This window comes from Microcaecilia unicolor, chromosome 6 (genome assembly GCF_901765095.1).
Source record: "Microcaecilia unicolor chromosome 6, aMicUni1.1, whole genome shotgun sequence".
NCBI lineage: Eukaryota > Metazoa > Chordata > Amphibia > Gymnophiona > Siphonopidae > Microcaecilia > Microcaecilia unicolor.
In genome coordinates this window covers 153,775,511-153,798,947 of record NC_044036.1, presented here as the reverse complement: position 1 = coordinate 153,798,947, position 23,437 = coordinate 153,775,511, and the positions used below count along the sequence as shown (strand labels likewise).

General features: G+C 41.2%; 1 protein-coding gene and 1 long non-coding RNA gene across 2 annotated transcripts in view; both read left to right on the top strand.

The window, feature by feature from the left end:
• The window catches only part of PTPRG (protein tyrosine phosphatase receptor type G), a 708,710-nt gene that overhangs the window by 58,375 nt on the left and 626,898 nt on the right, over positions 1–23,437 (top strand).
• On the top strand, positions 4,673–23,127 carry LOC115473242. Its single transcript, XR_003942623.1, has 3 exons — positions 4,673–4,683; positions 16,063–16,070; positions 23,051–23,127. It is a non-coding gene; the product is annotated as an uncharacterized LOC115473242 (long non-coding RNA).

Below are 23,437 nucleotides of genomic sequence, written 5' to 3'. Positions count from 1 at the left end.
GTGAAGGGGACCAGTGCACTACGAATGCTGGCTTCTCTCATGACCAAAAGGCTTATATTTGGTCGTTTCTGAGATGGGCATCCTTTGTTTCCATTATCGCCGAAAATCGGGGACGACCATCTCTAAGGACTTAAATTTCGCAACTTGGGCATCCCCAACAGTATTATCTTACTAGGGTGTCTGCAGAGATTCCAGAGACCTTATCACAATGCAGAATTGCGGTGGAGGGGGAAGTCTTCCTCACAATGCTGATTTGGAGGGTAGGGGGTTGGTGCATTGAGCCAGAGACTCTTAAGGAAGTGGTTCCAAAACCTGTCCCAGGGGACCCCAGCCAGTCAGGTTTTCAGACTATTCCACAATGAATATTCATGAGTGGTGATGGATTCATAAAAGCAAGAGCAATAGCCTAATGTTTTGTTGTTACTACTTAATGTATATTATCCCATATAACGTTTTGTACCGTTACTCACAATAAGTTGTTAGCCACATTGAACCTGATCTATCGGGATAATGTGAGATATAAATAAAATAAATTAAATGAGTAAATAAATGTGTTTTTTTTTTTACATAAGACAATATAATGGGTCATAATAATTGACTCCGTGTTCACGTTTTGGGGAGTTTGAATGTGGTATTTCGTGAGGATCAGCTCTTTATCTCTTACTGTTTAATATTTATGTTTAGCTGTTACGTGATATCACAAAAGTTTGAAAGTCTTAAGGGAAACAATCTGTATAATCACATTCCCTTAAGACGTTTTCATGTTTGCAGATGATAATTAGGTATACTGTAGTTAAGGCAAAAATCGATCTGAGGCCATTAACATCTGATCGGGCTTCGTCACTTAGGGCCCCTATTACTAAGTGGTGGTAAGCCCAACGCGGGCTTGCCGCTCACTAAACAGGAAGTACCGCTGAGCTACCACAGCAGCCATTTTTCAAGACCGAGAAGATCTGAGCAGAAAATTTAAGATTTGAATCTAAAACAACTCCTAAATTTTTGAATTGCCTCCATTGGTGTACCGAATAAAACTGGGGTAACAGGTGGAAGGGGGGGGGGGCATGAATCATAATCCAGCAAGTAGTTGTCTTCTGGGGCTGAGATAGCCAGTGTAAAAAGAATATTTAAATCTTTGCTAATGAGGCCATTGACTGCATAGAAATGGCTGAGCACAATGCCAGGACTTTAATGCCAGGTCTGAGGGGGCATAAAGGGTTAGCTGATTGCGTTACTGAGCATAATGATCCACAACTTAAAAAAAAAAATTTAATATCTTTTTTTTTTTTTTTAATGTATTTATAGAAATTTTAATTATACGATCCAAGATAACGCTGGCAAGAAACATGCCATCAAATGCAAGAAAATAGATGAAAAAAGGGAATTAACCCAAGAAATGTTTGTACAGGCTGTAGTCCACAAAAGAAGTAGGGTGGGGAGGGTGTGAACAATATACAATGACCTGAGAGAAGGCAACCGAGAAAAAATCAAGGACAAATCAAACTCGGGTATAAACATAGTAACATAGTAGATGATGGCAGAAAAAGACCTGCACGGTCCATCCAGTCTGCCCAACAAGATAACTCATATTTGCTGCTTTTTGTGTATACCCTACTTTGATTTGTACCTGTGCTCTTCAGGGCACAGACCGTATAAGTCTGCCCCACACTATCCCCACCTCCCAACCACCAGCCCCACCTCCCAATCACCGGCTCTGGCACAGGCACAGACCGTATAAGTCTGCCCAGCACTATCCTCACCTCCCCACCACCAGCCCTGCCTCCCAACCACCGGCTCTGGCACAGACCGTACAAGTCTGTCCAGCACTATCCCCGCCTCCCAACCACCAGCCCTGCCTCCCAACCACCGGCTCTGGCACAGACCGTATAAGTCTGCCCAGCCCTATCCCCGCCTCCCAACCACCAGCCCCGCCTCCCGATCTTGACTAAGCTCCTGAGGATCCATTCCTTCGGCACAGGATGCCTTTATGCTTATCCCACGCATGTTTGAATTCCGTTACCGTTTTCATTTCCACCACCTCCCGTGGGTGGGCATTCCAAGCATCCACTACTCTCTCCGTGAAAAAATACTTCCTGACATTTTTCTTGAGTCTGCCCCCCTTCAATCTCATTTCATGTCCTCTCGTTCTACCACCTTCCCATCTCCGGAAAAGGTTCGTTTGCGGATTAATACCTTTCAAATATTTGAACGTCTGTATCATATCACCCCTGTTTCTCCTTTCCTCCAGAGTATACATGTTTAGTTCAGCAAGTCTCTCCTCATACGTCTTGTAACGCAGATCCCATAAAGTATCACATACCATGTAAAATGAGTTTATCTTGTTGGGCAGACTGGATGGACCGTACAGGTCTATCTGCTGTCATTTACTATGTTACTCTTTGGGGTTCTACATGGAATGTTGCTACTAATTGGGATTCCAGAATCTTGTAACTCTTTAGGATTCCAGAATGTTCAGAACTTTTAGTACAAGAACAGTGCCAGGCAGACTTCTATGGTCTGTGCCCTGAGAAAGGCAAGGACAAATCAAACTTGGGTATACATATAAAGTATCACATACCATGTAAAATGAGTTTATCTTGTTGGGCAGACTGGATGGACCGTACAGGTCTTTATCTGCCATCATTTACTATGCTACTATGTTAAAAAGAAAATAAGGATCTCAGCACTTAAAATAAAACATATTCCAAATATCATCTATGCTATCAGTTAGGAGTTCTTGCACTTAAAAAGTGATGAAGCTGCGAAGGTTAAGAAAAAGAAAAGTAGCATTGCGCTTACTGCCGCTTTGTGAAAGGGCCCATAATTTGTTAAATGTTGGTTTGAAAAACTCACTTGTATAGGTTGCAAGTTCCTTGGGATGTTCCTGCTCATATTCTCCCAGGGTTAAAAGCATATCACTCCAAGCCTTCCAGTGAGTTTTAGAATACTATTCAAGATCTGTTTTTCTAGTTTAAGTGCTTGTTTTTAATTGACCATTATCTTAGATTGTTTGCTGGTCTAACATTCTAAAGAAACTTCAGAGGCACTCCTTTGTGTCCCTTAGACAGAGGACATTAGACTGACTGACATTAGGAAAAAAAAAAAAAAAACCTTTGGAAGAGCATCCCAGAGTAGCAAAGATTTATAGGCAACTACCTAATCCTTAGAAAGCATACAAGACCTATTTGCTATGCTTGATTTTAATTGACACTGTTCAGTCTCACTTTGGATTTTATTATGCATAGTTCAATTATTCCCTTGGATTTCTTCTTACATGTCTGTTGTTAATGCGATTATAGAGAATGCTGTTTGTAATTCTTGTACTGTAAGAGCAACAGCATTATATGTAAAGTTCTCTGCCTTGAGCCTATGGTATGGGAAAATAAAATACATTTTTTTGCTCTTCTGTAACTAAATATTATGCTTATATAATTGGTACTACATATTAGGTCTATATATCCTATTATGAAATATTTAAAAATGGAAAGATTTGCAATTATTGCAATAATACAGTTACCTTTATGGTTTCCTTTTTCTGCATAATTGATCCTAAGTAGAAGCCATTGTGGTAAGCTTGATCTTGCAGTTACAAATGTTTTTTTTCCCCCCCTTAGTACACCAAACATCAGTTTCTTTGGTAAAATCATCATCATTCAACTGGAATAAAGGATTCTGGTGAGAGGGATAATGGAATAGAGTATAGAATTATTTGCCCTAGTGTTCATCCAAGGTTGGGGAGCATGGTGTACATTGAAACTGGCTTGATTGGTTGGAAATTTTAAGAAGTACTACTTGGAGTGTCTTTGATACATTACTAGTTTAGCACGGATCTCTCACCTAACTTTGGGCTCAGCACTTCCACCTCCTGAAACTTGGTGTAAATGCTGGTGTGCAACTAATGGTGGTTGGGCGTATACTTCAAGTGTCCATGCCAAACTGGCAATCTGGCGCTACATTGCCGAGCGTCTCAAGTCCATTTATCACAAGAATCAGGATGTGGAGGACCTCAAGAAAAAGTGGAGGGATCTTTGGTGTAGGGCACAGACCAAGGACCTGAAGCGAAGGCAAGAGGCACCTGGCAGTCATGTAACCCTCACAGCCCTAGAGAGAGGTGCTAGCCACAATTGGGCCTGCAATGATTTTGCCACATAATTTGCCAACAATATTAGTCACCTTCAAGACCTACGGATAGTCCAGTCAAATCTCCCACCAGCTAATGAAGAGAACACTTCCTCTTTCTCACCGTTCACATCCATCTGGGATTCATTCAGCCAGGTCACAGAGGAAGTTCTTGAAAAAAACCTGAAAGGCCTATGGCCTACAACCATCCTTCTTCATCCCTGCCCTGAAAAGATAGTACAGTGTGTAAGCACAGGCTTCATTGAAGGGGCCACAAAAATTGATAACGCCTCTCTTGTGGAAGGGCAGCTGCCAACAACATTAAAAAGAGCTTTGATTTTTGCCCCCTACTGAAAAAGATCTCACTGGACCAGGACAAGCTCGAAAACTACCGACCAGTCTCTAACATTCCTTTCCTAGCAGAACTTATAGAAAGACAGTCTGCATTCAACTCAACGACTGGTTAATTGAAAGTAATCGGTTAGACCCATGTCAATCTGGCGTCAGACCTGGATAAGAAAAAGAGACAGTTCTTGTGTTCCTTCTTGATGATCTGCCTCAATACTAGTGTTGCTGAATTTCTTATCCACCTTTGATACTGTGGATCATAATATATTTACAAGGCTGGCAGAAACTGGTATCAGAGGCATAGTACTTATATGGTTCAAATCCTATTTGTCAGACAAAGAACAATTAGTTCTGTTCAGTAACAGCACATCATTACCTTGGGCACTAAACTGTGGAGTGCCACAGGGATCCATACTGTCTCCTATTTTATTAAATATTTATCTCAAGCCTCTGGCTGAGCTGCTTCGGTCAATGGACACAAAATTCTACATCTATGCTGATTTATGGTGCAACTAGTCATGCCTATCGAACCAGACCTGCTCACAGCTCTGAGTGAACTGTCTGCCTGCCTAACTGCAACTCAGGAATAGGCAAACAACAACAAACTCTGCCTGAACCCTAGCAAAACGGAGATTTTTTGGGTACCTAACACAAGTGGATAAATACCTGACTTCAAAATATCTTTTGGGAAATATGAACTCCCCCTAAAATCACAGGTCATGAATCTTGGGATACTGCTAGACTTTCACTCACTCTGATCCAGCAAATTCAAACAACCTTTAAAAATTGTCTCTATCACCTATGGCAGGTACGAAATCTCTCTCCATATATTGAAAAGGCGAGTCTGACCACAGTGGTCCATGCCAAGATAATATCATGACTAGACTACTGTAATGCCCTGTACACTGCTCAAACTAAAAAGAGTTTGTATCAGCTCCAACTAATTCAGAATGCTGCAGCCCGACTGCTAGAAGGCTGAAAATGGCGTGACAACATTTCACCCTTCCTGCAAAAACTACACTGGCTATCAGTACCTTAAAGGGGTTAAATTTAAAGCTCTGTGTTTTATTTTCAAGGCCCTCAGACAAAATGGGCCACTTAAAGAACACGTTAGCCCTTTACACACCTTTGAGACCTCTAAGATCCTCTCAAGGATCATCATTCTCTGTCCCTGCATCAAAAGAAATTGTACGATGTGATACCTGCCAGTGTCCTTCTCAGGAATAGCCCTCATGCTTTGGAATTTACATTTACTCCTAGAGGGGCTACATACAACTCAAGACTGCCTTCACTTCAGGAAGCAGGTAAAAGCCTGGCTCTTCTCCCAAGCCTTTAATATATAGGGTTACTGACTAAACACATTCTGCACCTGGCCTAGCTTGCTACTCACACTGTATTAGTTCCTTATATGTTGTTTAACTGTACAAAGAACTTGCCTTTAATTTAGCCACCCATTTATTTATCCCATCTGACTCTGTACCACATGTCTTGTCCACATCTATATATTTGTACTTGGCCCCTCAGCTATATCATAAGCTGTATTGTAGAAAAGCATTAGTATCATAGCAATGTTGTTTGAATGTTCTAATTATGTGCTTATTGGATATTCCGTCGCTATTATGATTACATCGTATTATATCTCTGTTATTTGAATTTCAGTGCTGTTAAATGTGTATATTTTTGATCCTATTTCATGGTGGTCCTATTATTAGGTCTCAGTTTGCTGTTTTCAAGTTTTCCTCTTTGATTGCATTTATGTTTATACTTGTTCATTTTACTATTTTTATGCTGTTAACAAAATTGTATGTTAAACTGTACCTATTGTACACTGCCTTTGGTGAGTCTCTTCATAAAGGTGGTTAATAAATCCCAATAAATAAAACTGTGTTGGGGATTGGTGGCCAAGACATTGCTCGTAGGCACAGATGTTGCCCCTAAGCGCAGAGGTAACAATGTGTGTCCTCTTACATCCCAGCTTACAGAGCTTGTACAGAAGTCTGCCCACATCAGGGATAATCTTCAACTAGTAACCACCAGTGAGACCCCACCACCACCATCACCTTGTCCCCAGTCTCTAGAACATCTATTTGGCTAATTGTGAGTCTGTGAGCAAAGGTACAATAATAAACTATTTGATAGCAATGCGCTTTTGTCTTTGAGGCCAGTCCGTAAAGAACGTTTCAGCAGTCTTTTTCTATTGCAAAATATTTGTATTGCAAAATAGTACATTTCCAAGTTACTTGGGGAAATTCTATAAATGGCACCCGGCCATTAAAAAACAATTAGTGTGTGAGCACTTACAAACACCCATTTTGTAGGTAGTAAGAGCTCATGCGCTACTCCTGCGCAAATCAGCATGCGGTAACGTTGCTGCACTAACTAGCGCAGAAACTCCCACTCTCCGCCCCCCCCCCCCCAAGACACACCACCTCTTTAGAAAAAATAAAAAATATTTTTAGTGCATGGTTTGTGTGCACAGATTAGGACCGTACCACAGGATGCCTGAGCGTATCCTATGCTAAGGCATTTTAAGCTGCAGTAAACATGCGTATTTGTTGTGGGTATCCTGAAAATCTGATTTGCTGGATGTCTCCAAAGGACCTGGCTAAGAACCACTGGTTTAGATGCATAGATTTTATGGTTCCTCTATTTTTCTTTTATTTTTATAGGGGGGGGGGGGGGGGTACAACACGGTGATGTCTGGATTTGTAGCATTGCTGCTGCTGCTTCTGAGGAGAAAGTAGTTTAAAACCAGTAGATGAATCATTCTGTCAACGTTGCTGGGTTCTGTTTCAAGCCTCTAATGCATCCCTTTGAGAGGGCGGAACATGGCCGTGTCAGGCTGTTAATTATCTATGTATTTATTTTTTTCAGTGGTGAATAAATTGAGCATTTTGTACATTTTGCATATCTTGGAGTTTTTTTGAGATATGCTTGCTTCTTTTTTTTCCATGCTGGATTTGTAGAACACACAGTATATCCTGGATCTAGTGATTTTTCAGTCAGCGCTAACAGTGCGTGGTTCCTGGATTTTTACAATGGGTCATTGATTCATTTGAAAGCCACTGATTTAACTAGTTTTGACTGTACCTCGAGCAACATGCACTGCTGACACAGGAATGATACCATTTTCATCTTTATAGGTTCCACTTATTTTCCGTATTGCTGGGAATAATTTCTACTTTCATGTGTCAGGTTTTGTTACCAGTTTTCAGTGATCATTTTGGTATAATCTACTCAGCTTGTTTGTTTGTGATATCCCAAAAGCAGCAATATAAAAATGTGTAATATAATGAAATAGATATGTGAAGTTGAAGTCTAGTTGAGAGTATTAAATGTTTCAAGTTTATTACATACTAGTAAGAAATGCCCATTTCTGGAAAAAATGAAACGGGCGCTAGCAGGGTAATCCCCCCCCCCCCCCCGTCCTCCCTCCCGAGTTGCAGACACCCCCTCCGTGCCTCCGTTCCGAGTTGCACACCTGTCCTCTTCCTCCGTTCGTCCCTCAGTGACGTGGTTGCGAGGGCCACCCCGCCCTCAACATCATCGCGTTTTGACGCGAGGGCCGCCCTCAACATCATCGCGTTTTGACGTGAGGGCGGAGCTACAGTGACTGGAGCCTGCAGGCCAAACCGGATATCTCGGGCGCCTCAAGTTTCCGGCTTGAGGCTTCAAAGTGCCTTTTATATATATAGATTTGGTGTACCGTCCTAGAGGAGATGGTTTACAATAATCAATACAAAAACAAATTTGAAAGTAGAATTTGGGCAAAGTTTTTAATAATTCTGAACTAGCTACTATGCAGGCACTTGATGGTCTACTTCATGAAATGTTGGGTTTTCCTGTGGTCTACTTTAGGTTACCAACACATTATCCGCTTTTTAACTGTATATTTTGGCAAATGAAGACCAGTATGGTCCAGTCAATCTGCTCAATGAGGAGACCAGAGTTGTACCTGCCGCTCTGTACAGGTTGTACCCTCACTGCCCTGTCCTTTCTCATTTGTTATTGGCGCAGTTGAAAACAGTTTTGCCATGAATCATTCACTAATATGTGTGAATATATATATATATATATATATATATATATATATATATATATATATATATATATATATATATATATATATATTTGGATCCATACATGCATTAAAATTTAAATTCCATCTTACGTGTTATAAAATGTACAATCTAACATTGCAGAAACCATGGTAGCATATAACACAGTGCTGGCATTAATACCCATAGTCCTTGAAATAAAGTGGTGTCTGTCAGTTGTGTACATGTGAGTTTGTCTGCATCCAGAGAGCTCGGTAAGTTGTCGGACTTATACAGCTTAGATAAGGTCTTGGCTTAGCATTTTATTATGTGTTTGTGTTGAGAAACTGATAGATGTCTGGAATAATCTACCAGTAGAAGTGGTGAAAACCAGTACTGAGATAGAATTCAAGCGTAGTTGGCAGATATAGAGGAGACCGGTATAGCAACAGGGCTGGGAGGTTGTAGAATAGCAAACAATTCACTTCACTTGCCTTTTACCACTTTTTCCCTCTGCCCTTTACTCTTGAGAGTGTGAAAAGGAAGCACAGCCTGGTCACATATCATGTCACAGTGTGACCAGTTAGAAACTAGCAGGTGGCAACTCGGTAGAAGTCGAAGTGGGTCAGTGTCAGCAAAGTTGTGACTCGATACTGTCTAGGCAATATTATGTGATCTAAGTAGCCAGATGCTTAGGTAGCAGCCTCTAGTTTTGGTAATTGTTTTAAAATTTAGAGAATTGTAAATTGATTATAAAGCACTGAATGTGAGTACATGTGGTGGTCAAAGGTTTGGTGGGCATGAGAATAGCCTGGATATTGAACTGAATATAGGAATTGGTATGATTATCTTCCCAAGATGATTTTAAAAAACCCCAAAGAAGATGAAAGAAATGGACTTTGAGAAATGGCAGTATTCTGAAAGTGAGCTTGCTTCTTTGACTGCCAGCTAGAATTCACCCTTAGTACATTTACTACTACTACTTATCATTTCTATAGCGCTACCGGACGTACGCAGTGCTTCACACCTGAACATGGAGAGACAGTCCCTGCTCAATAGAGCTTACAATCTAATTATGACAGACAGACAGGACAAGTAAGGGATAAGGGTTAGGGCAGACAGGACATATCAGGGAAACGTGAAGATTTTATTAATATCATATACCAGAACATTGCCCGACACAGGCCGTGCCCCGCCCAAAAGGGCTGCGTCAGGGGCCAAGTCACTAACTGTGCAGAACCAATGTTCCAACTGGAAACATTTAAAATATTTAGAGGAGGAGAACACGTGTAAATACTGAACAACCCTTCTAAAATGGCCTCAGTGGCGTGGAGGAGCAGCCTAATGGTTAGAGCAGCAGGCTGAGAACCAGGGGAACTCCTTATGATCTTGGGCAAGTCTCTTAACCCTTTAATGCTTCAGGTACAAACTCTGTGTGTGAGCTCTCCAGGAACAGAAAAATGCCTACTGTTGTACACCACGTCAATGGCTTGCAGGCAGTATATAAAAGAATGAAAATTAATAGGCAAATGATTTGTTTGATTTATAAATATTTGTATCTATAGAATATTAGTACTGTACATATAATCTAAAAATAAATGTCCTATACTGTATGTATCGCTCAAAATATCATTTTTTTACCCAACAGCTTTTATATCCAGAATGTTACAATGGCTGGCTTGAATTTCATATCTTCTACCCATTCTCATTTTCTCCCTCCCCGCTTTCCTATCAACATATTAAAGTTCTACCCCCTCCCTTTCCACCACTCTTCTATGCCGATTCTTATTTTCTAATTCTCCCTGTATTATGTGTGCTACTATGTAAGCCACCCAGATATTAACTTGATAGGTGGGGTAGAAGCTCTGAATAAAGTTGCAAACTTGGACAATGTGGTACCAGAATCATGACCAAGACTTGATCACAGTTAATGTTCTTTTTCTCTCATTTACCTCATGTCACGATCATTAGACATTCAATTTTGCAATTAAAGCAGCATTAAGTCTCTGTGAAAAGGTAGCCACACTTCCAAAATTACCACATCCATTTTGAGAGACTGGACTACAAACACCAGGAAAGTAGTTAATGTTGTTGTTTAGTGCTCTTGACCCTTCATGCATATGATGCTTGATACATCTCATAGTTGAGTGTCCATTGTCAACATCAGTTGATGTTTACTTGAGTACTGTGCATTTATCGGAGGAAACAAATTTAACACCAGTATGAAGTTCAGTATCGGCTTGTGTAGAATCAACATGATCACTCCTAGATATCCATTAACAAAATGGGGAGTGATCTGACACTGGAGAACCCCTTTTTAAAGTCGGTTTCTGTTGGTTGCTTAATGATGTCGTCACTCTAATAAATATGTGGTAGATCTGAAGGCTCAATTGTATATCATGATCCATTCTAGTCCTCTCTTTTAAGAAATCTCAAGGAAGATTGAAAGAGCCATCTGCATTTAAACGGAACGGACTTAAGATGGGAATCACAGTTTTTTTGTAACCGTAGTTGGGTATAATTGCCAACGTTTAGATAACAAAATCAAAACTGCGGGGTCTAATAGTTTTAAGCATCTTTTATTTAATATTTTATTTTTATAAAGATAAGAATCTCCATGAATCGAATTATATCTTAAAGATGCAGATTGGCTTTTTCTGATTTGACTTATTGCTAGTTGATTAGATTCAGGACCGTAAATGTCAACTGACCTTTCAAATGGTAGGATCTTTTCTGGTATTGTGAATTTGCTATTGATCAAAAGTTTCATCTTCAGGTTTGAAATCCATATCACCAGGAGGATATGAATAGAGTAGAAGATCGAAAGAAGGTTTACCAAAATGGTATAATCTACCATAAACTCCGTAAAATGATTTGAGGGAGAAAAGGCCATGATAGACGTTCAAATATTTCAAAGATATAACAGTTCACCAGAAGCAAGCATTCATTTTTTTTTTTTAGCAAGAGTATTCATCCATGTCCCTTGTTTCCTCCCCTCTCCTTCTGTTCATAATTTGGATGTTCCTGTTTGTAAAATGGATGTTTATTCTGAATGTTCATCTCATGTACTTTTGAACAGGAAATCTTGACCTCTTTTCTGATTGAAAATACATGCAAGATGGACAAGTGTTTGGGACGTTCTGACTTGGGCGTCCTTTTGAAAATGTCCCTCTAGGTGTTCTATAAATAAAAGTGTTCACTACTACACAGCTGTACACACTGTTAAGCAATAGGGCGTATTATTGAGGAGTAAGGTGCGCTCTTGATGACATTGTCCCAGAAACGAATAAAAAAAATGCTAAAAAAAAACCCCATAGAAAATGAAAAATCCTGTAAACTAAACAAAATGAAACTGTGGCCTGCACACTAGAGATGAGCACAATGCTTTTTTGGTCAAATAGGCTCCTATGGTATTAACTGGAAATGACAGGTTACATGGGGCCTGTTTGCTTTTTCTGCTTATTTTTCTTTTTTTTCCATATATAGAACAGTGTACAAATTGCATCTGTTTAATAAGAATGATGTATTTTAGAAGCTTATCATTTCCCATTGTCCTTGTTGCATTTTGTAAATGTAGATGCTTAATTGAAATCATTAATATGCTAACGGCACAATGGTAATTTGTTAATCTAAATACAGCATTTATATTGCAGATTGTGTTTTCATTGTGTCTCCTTTTTAATAAACTTTTCAAATGTACATAATTTTAAAAGCTACTAAGCAAGTTAATTTAACTGTGTGAATCTCTAAATAGGAAAATGATTGATTTAAAACAGCAGTGCTTACTATGTACCACAGGCCTTCAATTTGTTCTCTGGAGCAAGTTAGAGCCTAGGGTCAGCAAATATTGTTTTGGAGTATGGCACTGTTCAGGCAGAAATGACTGCAGATATGCGTCTGCCCCCTTCCCCTTCTTGAGGGTCCAAACTCGCAAACAAACACAAGAAAGAAACAAAAGCAAAAAAGGCCTTCAGGAGTGGAATGTTGAGGAGTCCGGAATAATCAGGCTTTTTTTATTCACAAAGACACGACACTGGTTGTGTTTCGGCACTCATGTGTCTGTGTCAGGGGTCAAATAGAGATCAAATCTCAAACAAAACTTTGGATACTATTGAAAGAACATAAAAACCACGTCTCAGACAGACGTGTCTTCGGTAATCAATGGCTCGCAAAACCGAAGATGCATCTGTTTGAGACACAGTTTTTATGTTCTTTCGAAGCATCCAAAGTTTTGTTTGAGATTTGATCTCCATTTGATCCCTGATACAGGTGCATGAGCGCCGAAACACGGCCCGTGTTGGATCTTTGTGACTAAAGGACTCCTGATTATTCCACTCCTGAAGGTCCTTTTTTGCTTTTGTTTCTTTGCTTCATTATGTAAGACATTATTTATTGTATTTTTTGGTACACTGTATTTTTTTTACCCTTTTTTAGTCCTTTTTATATTATCTTACTTGGTATTATTTTAGATTTTATTATTTTATTGTTCATATACAGTATTTTGGGATATTTATGATTTTGTAAATTAAGTTAAGGTATGATTTTCTATGTCCAGATATGTTTTATCATTTTATTTATTTGTTGATGTTCATTTATTTAGACCCCTGACACGGGCATTTGTTGCTGAAACGCGGACTGTGTCTGGTCTGATTAATAAAGCACAGCTGAGACAATCCCGTTTTTGAAGGCTCCTTATGCTTCTTTTGGATTTTAACATCTGTTACTTTGATTTGTGATTCCCTCTACCTTTGCTTTTTACAAGATGATAGATAGATAGGAGGTTCCATGATAGTAGGCCTTATGAGCCAAGCAGAGAATTTTGAAGTGAATCCTAAGTTCAACAGGCAACCAATGAGGATGGAATAGAAATGGAGTAACATGATCAAATCATTTTGCATTATGTCACAACTGAGCTGCTCTGTTCTCTATTGGTTAATCATCAAAATCTTGGGAGGAGGAAGCCTTGTGGGCCTAAGTCACATGGGCTTGAGCCCTAGGTATTTAGGGGTCAATATTCAATGGGGTTTAAGTGGGCAGGAGATGCTTTTGCCCACTTAAGCCCTGCTAGTGGGCCGTCTCCAGAAATTCAGCGGAAATTAACTGCACAGTGCCATTGAATGTTCCTTTTGACCTCTGTGGCAATATGTGGTTAGTGTTGGGTGGACAGAGTTGGGGGAGGAGCTGTCAGTTGTGCCATACTTAGAGGCATATTTTCAAAGCACTTTGGGAGGCTAAGTTCCATAGGTTTCTATGGAACTTTGGGAGGCTAAGTGCTTTGAAAATGAGCCTCTTAATGTTGTAAAATAATTACTATAACAATATATAAATATACATTATTCCATTCTTCTATATTCTATTCTCCACCAATTAAATATAAGGTAATAAGATAAGAATAAGAATATGTAAGAAAAGGGGGAATTAAATACTATATTTGTTGAATTACATTTTTTTTAACCTGCACTGTAAGGTTTAAGGACATGTGCTCAGAACATAAAGACCATATATTTAACTTTAAAATGTTTATTTACAGTACAGGTAATGTAATAATGTTACAAGAGAGAGGCAGTTTTTAGGAATCTTTCACAAGGGGAAATGTGCTTTCAAGATAGAAAATCAGAATTATAAATTAAGCTGGATAATGGTAACTCACTTTGATGGAGGCTGCTGGTTGGAGTGATGAAGAAGATCCTCACTGGAAAAGAAGTCTTCTTGGTTGCAGAGTTGTTGCTGGAGCCTGGAAGAAAATCTTATTTTAAATTTGTGTGAAGTCCAGCAGAGAGGCAGGAGGCAGAGTGAAGAGAGAGAGCAAGAGAGCGAACTGGGCATTTTTCAGGCTTTTTATAATCTTCATCTAGTTCTGAGATGTAGCATGGTAGCTGATCACATGTTTTAATGACATCATAAGACTTTCTGTCTGGACATCTGCTGTGATATACATCCAGAAAGCATCTGACAGGATTAAAAGAGTCTTTGTCTGAGAGTAAGTGGGCTTCTTTTGTCAGATTAGATAGGTAGATGGGCTTTTCAGTCTGAGTCATTGTCTGAGAATAGGTGGAGTTTCACTGACTTTTGTTAACTCCAGTATCTGTGATTGCTGTCCATCTTCAGAGTTTTGTTCTTTGGAGATGTGTTGATGGACTTAGGTATCCACCCAACTAGTTTTTGGTATCAGTAGTTTCCAGGGGGAAGAAAGCCAGACCAGTTTGTTTGATTCTTTGCAGCTGTATTTTTTTTATATATACATTTGTATCTGATCCAGCAAAATGAATAAGTCTGATAATTACACTCATATCATGATACAATGTCAGTGCCCACACAGCTAAGCAGACAGATAGGACTGTTCAAAAGGCAGTATGTTTTTGCTGGTACTGAATATCAGTTGGCACACACAACTTCCAGGTTGGCAACTGATATGGATATTCAATGACGGTGCCTGGGCAGGGCCTGGCATTGAGTACAGGGTTTAATTCTGCCCATGTCTGTTAGCAGCTTAAAAACTGCTGACTGTCTTGGGCTGAATATCAGTCCTTTGTGTCGATTAAAACCTGTGGCTCCATAAGTTTTTTTTTTTTTTTGTTTTGTTTTGTTTTTTCCTTGTCATCCCCAACTGTACGCATTATGTTTTAAGACTTGTTGAACTTAATATATTGCTATTTCTTAATAATTCAACAAAGAGGTGTACAATCAAAAGCAATAGGTAGAGAAAAGAACACCATTTTTCTGGGTGATGTCAGAAAGCAATAAGGTAGATGAGATTTAGAACCCTTCCACGTTGAATCCACCACCCTCCCCCAGCCTAGGTAGGGAAGCCCTGTTCAAAAAGATAGGTTTTTAAAGCTGTCTTAAATTTTGGAAAGAAAGGTTCTATGCCAAAATAGTGACATAGAAGTCTTTAATAATGGAGCTGTACAGTAGATCGATCGTTGGTGGGTGGTTTCTAGATGAGTCAAATCAAAGAGGTGGCAGGTTCAAGCAACTATGTTGTAATGATCTGTGTGTTCTAGGTAGGACATGGAAAGCAATTCTGGAGGCTAAATAGGAGTGGTTACCGTTTTAGAGAGTTTTATGTATAAGTGTGAGCATTTGAAGGTTCCATGGTTATGAATTAGCCTTCTGTTTCCAAGCTTCACATTAGGTATGTGGTTGCATTTAGCTTGCAGGAAGAAAAAATAAATAAATACAAGGCTGTATTTCTTGGGGAATCAACAGTGACTGAAAGAAGCCCATGTGGCCTTTGAGAAGGGACAGTAGCAACAACTTCCGATCCTGATGGGCTAAGAAGATAAAGGGTAGGGGCAGCAGCAAACCCTCTTGGGCTGATGGGTAAAATCTGTGATGGCATGAGATGACATCAGTGGTGGCAACTGGAGTAAGCCTGAATAGTTAGGGCCATCCAGGAAAGGAAGTAACAGGCTTGCATAGGTATTAGGAGCATTGTCAGCAGTATGGTGAGATCAGGCTTCAATAAATCTATGGTGGCTATAGCAGCAACGTGAGAGGAGGGAGAAAAAGTAGTGGGCATGGACTCTGGGCCTCAGGGACTGGGAAGGAGTGAAGTAAGAAAATCAGGTGGAAAGCATCATGGGAGGGGGCTGGTGGCAAGAGGAGCTAGAGGTGGTAGCAAAATGTAGGAAGGGGCCAGTGAGAGAATGGTGGGCTGGGGAAAAGAGCATGATACCGTAGGTTGGGAAACCCCACGTTACATCATTACCTGTCAGTTCAGGTACCCCTTGATATTGAATGTAGATATTTGAACTCCGTTTCCTGTAAGAAATTAGCAAATATTTGTTCAAATGTTTCTATTTGCATTTCTGTCTTCCTGCAGTTTGACTTGCAACTATCTCTAGCCAGGTAGTTTAGGTCGTGTAAGTGACTTGTCGGTGTAAAATAGGATGGATGAGCTGTCAGATGGCTTTGCGGTGTAATATGTCATCTGCTTATGAGCATTATTTTTCACTTCTATTGAGCACTAATAGAGGAATTAATAGCATGCATTATTTTATTGAAGACTGAAATGCCATAAACAGGTGCTGCTATGGGGGATGGGCCGTCGTTTGCAACAACATAGGAAATGTCAACAACATGTGGAGGGGCATTCTTGAAAGGACATGCAAGTCAGAACATCCCAAACAGACGTCCATCTCACATGTATTTTTGAACAGGATACAAACCTGTTCAGAACTAAGTGAGATGGACATCCCTGCGCTGGAAACATCCAGCATGAACATCCAAACTACAACATCCAAATTTTGAACATGGAAAACAAGGGACATAGCAGCCTTCTTTGAAAGTGACCTCGCAGTCATCCATGTGGAACAGAGGGGCAGTGTAGTGAGTTAGGACTGTAAACCAAGGGACCCACGTTCAAATTAGAGAGCTACACAGGAATGGAGTTAGCGGGAATCCCGTGGAGATCCCCGCGGGTCCTGCGGGATTCACGTGGAAGTTTAGTGCCAGGCCAGCCTACCTAGCTTTTTCTTGTGTTTCTAAGCTAGCTTAGCAATTATAATAACACTAAAAAAAAAAATAATGGATATGGTTGATAGCATTGACATCCCCCTAAGCACTGAGAGGGGAATTTATCAACAGGGACTACTGTTAAGTCGGGTTATTTTATCACAAGTTGGGTTATTTTAGTACAGGGGATGAGTAGGGATGGAGGAGATTACTTGCGGGGACAGGTGGGGATGGAGGAGATTCCAATGGGGAATGGGTGAAATTTCTGTCCCCGTGCAGCTTTCTAGTTGAACCCTCCAGGCAGTGGCATACCAAGGGGTGGGCGGTGGGGGCGGTCCGCCCCGGGTGCACGCCGCTGGGGGGGGGGGGTGCCGCAGCGTGCGCCTGTCTGCTCCCAGTTCGCTACGCTCGCTAAATTCTCTTGTTCGCTGCAGCTCCCTCCTTCTGCCCCGGAACAGGTTACTTCCTGTTCCGGGGCAGAGGGAGGGAGATGCAGCGAATGAGAGAATTTAGTGAGCGTAGCGAACTGGGAGCAGACAGGCTCGCGCTGCGGCACCCTCCCCCCCAGCGGCGTGCACCCGGGGGGGGGTCATTTCGCGGGGGGGGGGGGCGCATCGGCGATCCGCCCCAGGTGCCGTCGAGGGTAGGAACGCCACTGCCTCCAGGAACAGAGAAATACCTGCCTTGCCAGACTGTACACCACTTCAATAGCCTTCAGGCTTGCAGGAGTCTTACTTAGGTACAATAGGTATTTTTCTGTTTCAGGAGGGCTCACAATTTAAAAACAAAGAGTTGAAGTTGGATTTGACCTGGGTTCCTTGGTTTACTGTCCACTGCACTAACCACTAGGCTACTCCTCAGACCTACTTCCTGCTCTGTTAAGAATGTCCAAAATATATGAAGCTGTCATTAAAGACTGGTATCCCTTTCTGGTTTCATTTTCAGGGGAGAGGGAGGGAGGGTGACAGCAGCCAGTGGGGGGATTAAGGTGCCATGTCTTAATTTCTCCAATGGATAGCTGCTCAATCAGAGCATTTTTCTGTAACCTGGGCATTCCTGAAACAGGTCTAAATAAGGGCATCCTTTTTAGACATGGATGTTTCTTCCCCTTTGGTAATTGCTGTTTGATGTCCAAATTTCATGTCCTCCCATGTCCCGCCCAGAACATACCCACTTGCTGATTTCATGTATTACAGTGTTTGACATCTCTATTCTGCCTTTGCAAAATTGAGATTTGGATGTTTCAAACACATGAATGTCCATTTTGGCCTTTTGAGACATCCATATGCTTCAAAAATGACGGCCATAATAGCACATGTTGTTACATGCAGTTACCAAATGACATTTTATGTTTCTGTCGTTCGGTAATAGTGTACACTCTTTGGAAATAATGAACACTATGTAGAGAGGGCACACTTTTTTTTTTACTGATCAAGGACATGTACATGGTGAGTTAAAAAAGTAATCCCCTAGAGTTTTTTTGCCATTTCCTTAGCAATCACTTTGAATTTCAACAAGAACTTTTGTACTTATTTAGTCATCATACTTATGAATTACTATTAAGGAACATTTAATTATCTTATGTTGATGTTACTGAAATAGTGTTACCTAGAGGGGCATAATCGAAAGGGGTGCCCAAGTTTCCTGAGGACGTCCTCGCAGGATGTCCCGGCAAAGGGACGGGGAAACCCGTATTATTGAAACAAGATGGGCGTCCATCTTTCGTTTCGATAATACGGTCGGGGACGCCCAAATCGCGAAATTTAGGGCGACCTTAGAGATGGTCATCCCCGATTTTCTGCCATAATGGAAACCGAGGACGCCCATCTCAGAAACGACCAAATCCAAGCCATTTGGTCATGGGAGGAGCTAGCATTCGTAGTGCACCGGTCCCCATGACATGCCAAGACACCAACCGGGCACCCTAGAGGCATTGCAGTAGACTTCAGAAATTTCTCCCAGGTGCATAGCTCCTTTACCTTGTTTGCTGAGCCCCAACACCCCCCCCCAAAACCCACTCCCCACAACTGTACACCACTACCATAGCCCTTATGAGAGAAGGGGGGACACCTACATGTGGGTACAGTGGGTTTGTGGTGGGTTTTGAAGGGCTCACATTTACCACCAGAAGTGTAACAGGTAGGGAGGGGATGGGCCTGGGTCCGCCTGCCTGAAGTGCACTGCAGTACCCACTAAAACTGCTCCAGGGACCTGCATAATGCTGTCATGGAGCTGGGTATGATATTTGAGGCTGGCATGGAGGGGTGGGGTTACTTTGTTTTGCCTTGCCCTGTATGTGTGAACTGTTGTGCACATGAAAGCCTAGTACACATGTGTGCCCTATGGAGAAGCTTTCACCCTCTTTCCACATAGCGCACACTAGTTCCAAAGACTGCAACTATTACTGGTGGCTGAACAAATGAAAACAAACAAAAAAAAAAATGAAAATTCCTGAAAATGACATGGGACATGACAGAAAACAAATATTTTCTGGAGGCCCGTCCCTAATAATTGTTGCCCGTACCACCTTTAAATATGCTGAAAGATCGAAAGGAAGAAGTATAGTGTTGAGAGCCTAATTGTTTCTTGTTATTGTGGGTCTTTTTAAAGAGAACAACCTAGTAAGGCATCATTTTTCCGCAGGACTGGCCTGGTTGCTACAACTACACACTCTAATTGGAGTGAAAGTAGAATGGAAAAGCTTGAATGGTCTGGAGCCCAAATAAGAGTGTAACTCCATCCTGGCAGAATCACATTAGGTTTAACAGGCACAACGTATTCTGTACAGAGTGTGTGAACTTGGGTTAGCTAGTATTTGGAGACAGTCATTTAAAAGATTCCAAGCTGCCTTTTACACTCTCTGTTCTCAGGAGGTTCAGTAGGGAATTTGTCTCCACATCATCCGCTCCACCCAGTGTTCCAGACTAAATAGTTGAAAGATATTAACTTCTTCAGGAAATACTGCAACAAATGTCAACAGCACAGGCTAATTCCACCCAACATTGTTTTAAGCAATATTGCACTTAATTTAGAAGAATCAGGAGGAGTAATTTCTTCATTTCAGCTTTATATTCTGAGATGGCTGTACTGCTGACAGTGCGATGAATTTATGGAAATAATTACAAATTTTGTATACTTTTCGATTTTTGGAATTCACTTGTGTACATTTATAAAGTACACAAGTATGTACTGCTCAGTGTGCTGCTGCGGCTAGGAAAGTGAATAGAATGTTGGGTATTATTAGGAAAGGTATGGAAAACAGATGTGTGGATGTTATAATGCTGTTCTATCGCGCCATGGTGCGACCACACCTTGAGTAATGTGTTCAGTTCTGGTCGCCGCATCTCAAGAAAGATATAGTAGAATTGGAAAAGGTGCAGTGAAGGGCGACTAAAATTATAGCGGGGATGGGACGACTTCCCTATGAAGAAAGACTAAGGAGGCTAGGGCTTTTTAGCTTGGAGAAGAGACAGCTGAGGGGAGACATGATAGAGGTATATAAAATAATGAGTGGAGTGGAACAGGTGGATGTGAAGCGTCTGTACACGCTTTCCAAAAATACTAGGACTAGGGGCATGCGATGAAACTACAGTGTAGTAAATTTAAAACAAATCGGAGAAAATATTTCTTCACCCAACGCATAATTAAACTCTGGAATTCGTTGCCGGAGAACGTGGTGAAGGCGGTTAGCTTGGCAGAGTTTAAAAAGGGGTTAGACGGTTTCCTAAAGGACAAGTCCATAAACCGCTACTAAATGGACTTGAGAAAAATCCACAATTCCAGGAATAAAATGTATAGAATGTTTGTACATTTGGGAAGCTTGCCAGGTGCCCTTGGCCTGGATTGGCCACTGTCGTGGGCAGGATGCTGGGCTCGATGGACCCTTGGTCTTTCCCAGTGTGGCATTACTTGTGTACTTATTAATCTTCCACCTAAACTAAACTGTGTTTTATGGAAAAATCAGGGAACATTGATTAATCTGGTCTAACAAAAGAAGTAAAAGTAATTCTTATTTCCAAAAAGAGTTTTTTATACTAGGTTTTATCTGGCTACGTATCCCAAGGGTCCTTTTACAAAGCCACAATAAAAAGTGGCCTGCGGTAGTGCGAGCACATCTTCTGAGTGCTCACAGGGCCTTTTTTTTTTTTTTTACCACATCTAGGATAAAGGGCCTTTTTTAAAGGGGCTGAAAAATGGGCTTGCGCTGAAATTGAAACCAGCGTGTGTCCATTTTCGGCCAGTGACTTTACCGCCACTCACTGACCTAGTGGTAAGGTCTCACACGCTACCCATGTGGTAAGCATGCAGCATGCGCCAACTGCTTTTATCCACTGGGTAAGCGGCCTGCGGTAGAAAATTATTTTCTACTGTGGGATTCGGCAGCAAATTTGGAATTGCCACCCGGCTCATATGCTAGCCGGGCGGTAGTGCCGATTTTGGCATGCGATGTATGTGCGTAGTGCCTCCCGCGCCTTTGTAAGAGGGCTCCTATCTGATCAGTCATGTAGCTCCCTTGTGGTTTCCATTGTATTTCTAGGGAGCCGATACGCAGCCTTAGCATTTCGAGCTAACTTGAATTGGATAATTTACTTGGATAACTTCAACCAGATAACAGTTCAGTCCTTAAAGTAGAACTGCACACACATCATGCTTCTCTACGTTATTGCTTTTTAACTTGGTATATCACTTCAGATGTCAGCCTCCAAGTGGCCTAAGCACATCCAGATTATTCTCCTCTCCATACTAACTTCTGTAGTCTTGCCTAAAGCCTTCCTGGAGGACTACTACTACTACTACTATTTAGCATTTCTATAGCGCTACAAGGCATACGCAGCGCTGCACAAACATAGAAGAAAGACAGTCCCTGCTCAAAGAGCTTACAATCTAATAGACAAAAAATAAATAAAGTAAGCAAATCAAATCAATTAATGTGGACGGGAAGGAAGAGAGGAGGGATGTCTTCTTGCATAACTCATCTGGAGAACTGAGATTATGAAGTTTCAAAAATTATAGAGTCAGACCTTATTTGTCTGGTGCTATTTTGTAGTATGGACTACCAAATTGTTGCTTACAACATTGTAATGTGGGGATGCACTTGGTTAAGACACCTATTCATTGTTCATGCTCCCCTAGCCTTGGTCTTACTACTACTACTTAACATTTCTAGAGTGCTACTAGGGTTACGCAGCGCTGTACACAGCACTGTACAGTTTAACAAAGAAGGACAGTCCCTGCTCAAAGGAGCTTACAATCTAAAGGACGAAATGTCAAGTTGGGGTAGTCTAGATTTCCTCAATGGAGGTATAATGGTTATGTGCAGAAGGCTGTTTGTGGGCTGTTTATTTTATAAAGTCGCACAGTTTTCCCAGATGTTTAAAGACTATACCTTCTGTCCCACAGACTTTTATACCAGATCTCTTTCAAACTGATGTTCCTCATTAGGGGAGAGGAAGGTACCATTTCCATAACTCCAAATTTGAGCTAGGCTAATATTGACAGGGTGAACAGCCTCCTTCACCCAGGTTCTGAAGGGTACGTGGATCAGGTGATACTCCTTTCAGTGTCACCCTTCTCTGTACCTTTTCCAGTTCCTTTATATCCTTTGAGATGCATGACCAGACTGTGCACAATACTCAAGGTTTGGCCACCCCATGGATATATACCTCTACGTACTGAAAAACTAATGAGTTTCCTTTCTTTACCTGAAATGGCTTTTGGCTCTCTGCAGCGTCCTAGGCAAGGCCTTTCAGATTTGCTCCTATGTTGAAAAAAAGAGTTAAACTTATATCTTGAAACTCCTTTTGTTTTATAATTAACATTTTTCTACTTATTTGCTTTACTTGCACTCAGGACTTGCATTCAAAAACAGTTATGTAACAGTAATTCAAAGAAACATTTTGCCAGATTGAGGTATAGCAGACTAATGGCCTCTGCCCATATTCTGCAGACTATCCAAAACTGTATTGGTTACTTCGTAGTATGATAGACAGAAGGAGATTATGGGCTGCTTTTACTAAGCTGCATTAAACAGCTAGCTCGGGTTTTACCACTCAGCAAACATTAGTGAGGACTTGCATGAAAGCCTAATGCAGTGTTTCCCAAGTCCGCTCCTGGAGTACCCGTTGCCAGTCAAGGTTTTAGGATATCCACAGTGAATATGCATGAAAGAGATTTGCATACACTGCCTCTCTTGAGATTGGGGAAATGAAGCAACAGGAAATCCCTAGAATCGAAATTGGGATTCCTAGAAGACAAATGAATGGTATTGAAGCTGCTGTTGTAAGAAGTTCTGTGATGGTGCACCCCCCCCCCCCCCCCCACAATTGCTCAGTCCTCCCTTGACACCACCCTCGGTCTCTAATACTCTCTCATGAAATCACCCCAAAGCCCCTCTTCCAATCTCTGGAACCTACCTTAAGTCTTCGTTGGAGTTTGGTGAGAGTTTTCCCCCAGTGCTCTCACCTAGGCCTCTACCAGGA